This window comes from Terrapene carolina, unplaced genomic scaffold (genome assembly GCF_002925995.2).
Source record: "Terrapene carolina triunguis isolate 2854851 unplaced genomic scaffold, T_m_triunguis-2.0 Scaffold21, whole genome shotgun sequence".
Lineage (NCBI taxonomy): Eukaryota > Metazoa > Chordata > Testudines > Emydidae > Terrapene > Terrapene triunguis.
In genome coordinates, this window is record NW_020664372.1 from 43,031,214 (window position 1) to 43,035,411 (window position 4,198).

A 4,198-nucleotide genomic window follows, 5' to 3' on the forward strand; every position below is an offset into this window, starting at 1 on the left:
GGTGTGGCCCTTGGGCCAAAAAGTTTGCCCACCCCTGATTTAGATTGCAAACCTCTGTGGACAGGGATTGTCTCGGTGTTTGTTGTGGCTGGCACAAAGGGGCTCCAGTCTCAGTTGTGGCCTTTATATGGGCTCTCTCCTTGGCAATGAACTCTGCACAACCAGGGCAGCAGTTACTCCTGAGGGCATTCTGCGCAAAAAAATTAAAAATTCTGCACACAATATTTTAAAATTCTGCAAATTTTATTTGTCAAATAAATGTGGGGCTCCAACATGGCATTGGGGAGCACAGGCCACTGGCTGCACAGAGGTGGGATATCACTGTTCAGCTCCCCCCCAGGACACGGACTCTGCGATGAGGCTGCACCCAACTCTGACACAGCACAAGGACAGAGCCTGCCCCTCCGTGTCAGGTGCACCAGGCATGAGCAGGCAGATTCAGCAAGGCAGGCTCCAAGTGTGGAGGGGAGCGGCTTAGTGTGGGGGGATCCAGGTGTGAGTTGAGTTGTGTGGGGCAATCTGGGTGCAGGCGGCTCAGTGGGGGATCTGGGTGTGGGGGGACCTGGGTGCAACAGTAATAGGACTCTGCAGGGGGGTCCAGGTGAAGGTGGTTGGGGCACAGAAGGAGGGGGTCCAGATGCTGAGGGGAGTTGGGCTCAGTGAAGTGGGGATCCAGGTGCAGCTGGTTGGGATTCGGTAGGGTGTGGATCCAGGTGCGGGTGGTGCAGCGGGAGTGGGGCTCAGGGGCGGTTCTGGGTGCAGAGAGGTGACGCTCAGTGGGAGGGTCCGGGTCTGAGGGAGTCTGGATGCACAGGGGCTGGGCGGATGGGGGAGCAGCTCCCTAGTACAGGGATCCTTCCCCCTGCAGCTGAGGAGCGATGGGTGCAGGAAGTGGTGGGGAGGGGGGCGGAGAGTTTGTAGAGCTTCCTACAGCCAGGGGAGAAATCTGGGGGTGGGTCTGACACGGCCCCAGATGCCGGGCAGGGAAAGAGGAAGTCCTGTCCTCCCCATCCAGGACTAGCCAGGACTAGCATCTGAGCCCAGCGCAGGGTAGGAACCACCAGCCGGGTCTTCCCCAGTCCCAACCCATGGCCCACAGTAATTTACCTCTCTGCTGGCTGCCTTGGGAACCTGAAACATACTGCTGGGGTGGGTCTCGTGACCGCTCTTGTGGCTTCCCCTTGCTTCCCCATCAGAAAGTCATTTTTCTGTAGGAAGGCGAAGAAATCTGTGGGGGACTTAAATTCTGCACATGCACAGTGGCGCAGGATTCACCCAGGAGTACCTGGTGCTGCATGGTCTGGCCCTGAGTCCAACTGTAATATAAAGTAATAATTATGAGAATGTGCAAAGTTAGGCCCTGAATCTGTGGAAAAAAATCTAGAACATGGTAGGATTCATAGTTATCTGACATCTATTTTTATTGTGCAGGAAAACTGAGAAGTGCAAAGGTCTGAGCTTTCAAATATGTTATATAATCAATGGAATTTCATCTTATGCCAACACATTGAGTAAAGAGTGAAAAGAGTCCCAAGTCCATATACAACACTACACCCACACGGCTTCTGTTTTCAGCAAATTATGAATTAACTGGTATGTTATAAAGTTCTCTACTTCCAGATCAAATTCCAACATACTTGAAAAGCAGCAAGCATAACACCAGATTTGAAAAGTAGCACAAAACATACCAGGTAACTATATGCTAATTTAATGTCAGTTGTGGGGATATTGTTGGAAATTTAATATAAGATCACCTTGAAGAGAAGTAACATGAAATGACAACATAGGTATAGTTTTGAGAAGGAAAAGCCATGCTTGACTAATTTACTTGCACTGTAAATCTGTGTTATAAGGTTCCAGAGCAGTATGTTTGTCAACATAGTACTAATGGTCACCTTTCAATTGTAACTATGTGGAACGAAAACTATTTTAGGTCCTTAAAATGGTAGCTTCTCTAGCTGGGAGGCTTGCCAGGTGGGTATCTCTAAAGATCACTTTTGGGAGCTGTCTTGTTTCTATTCTAAGCTTAATAAATGTATGGGTTTTTTTTTTAACCAAATACAAATAAAGGAGACAGCATGAATCAGCTTCCCAAAGCATGTTGTTAAATGATGTAATCTTGTTTTTAGGCCGGGTCTATGCAGTTATTTTTAACCAATTTAACTATTTTGGTTATAGGGTTGATTTTATTACCAGTATAGTTAAATCAGTACATCCGCTAATGAGGATGCTGTTCTACTGGTAAAGTTTTTTAGCATAAATTTGTGGGAATACACTATACTGCCATAAGTGTGAATTTGTGGGGATAACCCATACTGTTTAAACAAGTATATACTAGGCAATTGCTCTGCTTTAACGACATCAGTTTCAAAAGGAGATAGCAACAGAAAAACCGTGTGCAGACCAGTCCTTAATCATCTCTGTGTGACTCAATGGCTACTGTGGCCCAGGCACATATCTGGAGAAGGTTGATGTTGAATGCTGTTAGCCACGGTACTATGACGTTTGTAACAGGTTTGAGGTAATCAGTCCCTGTCTGAATGTGAATGTGGTGGCAACACTAGCCCCACCATCTACAGAACAGCAGTGAGCTCTGGGCAGGCCACCAGCTAATGCGTGACGGATTCTTTGCTGGGCCATGGGGCGGGGAGGCCTGCTCACATGCATGATGGAGGGTGTGACTGGGAGTGATGGGGGAGGGCGGCTTGCTGCCCATGAGTGATGGGGGAACTGGTTAAGTGGGTATGGTGCTGGGGGTGCCTTGCTGTATGATGGAGGGGGGCTGGGTGCATGACTGGAGTGATGGGGGGGGCAGATGGATGGAGGGAGGGAGGGTGGGGCCAGGGTGATGTGGGTGCCTTGCTGGGCCGGGGGGGGGGGGGGGGAAGGTGATAGAGGGCCCATGCATGTCCATAGGGTAGAGCCTGAGGCAGGAACTTTGCCGTTCTGTAGAACGATCTGATAGCAGGTGCGTCTACATGGCACCGAGACACCCGGAGCTGCCCTGTGCCACCTGACTCGGGCTCCTGGGGTTGTTTCATTGCTCAGAGTGCAGGCTGCAGCCTAAATCCCAACGTCTACACTGCAATGACCCAGCCCGCATCAGGAGGCACGGGCCGGGCCGACCCACCCACTTACTCGCACTGCTCCGAGGAGCGGCTGCCCTTGATGCAGAGGGGGACCGAGGGTCGCATCTCGGCAGCAAACCCGCGGCTGGCGCTGGGGGGCGAGGCGGGGGCCAGCACCTGCCGCCGGAACACTGCTCAGGCGCGCGACCAGCCACCCCCTCGCCCCTCCCCTCTGCACGCAGAACGAGCGCATCCGCGCGACTCCTGCCCCCCGGGCAACCAGCCCAGGAGGGCAGGGAGCGCGCGCCGGGCGGGTGTTAGCTCACGTGAGCCCCTGCTCGGCTCTCCCACCTCTGCCGGGACGAGACTCGCGGGACCGGCTCTGGATTGGCCGCCACGTGTGTGGGACACGGACGTGGCCCAGCGGGCTGGGCTCCCGGAGCGGCGGGGCAGCCGGTAGGTAGGGGCGGGGCCGGCCCGGCCCCTCTCTGGAGCCCAGCGCCGGAGGCTCGCGGGCTCGGAGTCCCAAACCAACGGCGGGAGCGCGCGCGCCTGTGAGGGGCGCCGCGTGCGGGACTCTTCCCCACGGAGGGAGGCGGGGCCCGGCTGCGGGAAGCGCCGCCCCACAGGGCCCCTGAGTTCCGAGACGCCCCGCCGAGAGAAACGCGCCGGCCTGTTTTGACCCCGGCAGCTGAAATCTGCCGGCGCTGAGCGGGGGGCTGTGGGGTGACCGGTGTAGCAGTACGAAATGCAACCCTCCCGTTTTGCAACTGCGTGCGGTTTCTGCCATGCAACGTGGCAGTTTGTGAAACAGTTTGTTAACTTGCTACCGCCTGTCCATGGGGTTGCGAATCAGGAGGGATGGGATATGTGGTCAAAAACAATCCCGATCTGCTTCCTGACCAGAGTGGCCCCTTTCATTGAATTTGTGAAAAGGGAGGTAGGGTTTGCGGGTACAGAGCGTGCCCCTGAGCCCAAGGTGAGACAACAGTGGCCCCTTTCATTTTTTCCACTGGGTTCTTCTTGCTTATTTCCAATGACTTGGCTGCTCATGCACCTGTCACTGGTCCAGGGATGGTTGCCAAACGGGAGGGATGGGGTTTGTGGTCGAAAACACTCACGGTCTGCTT

At 54.3% G+C, this 4,198-nt stretch overlaps 1 protein-coding gene across 5 annotated transcripts in view; it reads left to right on the forward strand.

Annotated features, from left to right (window-relative positions):
* The first annotated feature begins 1,244 nt into the window (after positions 1-1,244).
* Positions 1,245-4,198, forward strand: part of LOC112116055 (inosine-uridine preferring nucleoside hydrolase-like) — a 54,102-nt gene continuing 51,148 nt past the window's right edge. For 3 of the 5 annotated variants that reach the window (XR_002908881.1, XR_002908882.1, XM_024213338.1), the window contains exon 1: positions 1,245-1,691. The gene's annotated coding sequence lies outside the window, so the exon portion shown is untranslated. Of the gene's footprint in view, positions 1,692-3,390; positions 3,529-4,198 lie in introns of those variants that run through there. The other 2 variants (XM_024213354.3, XM_024213363.2) reach the window with 2 other exon arrangements.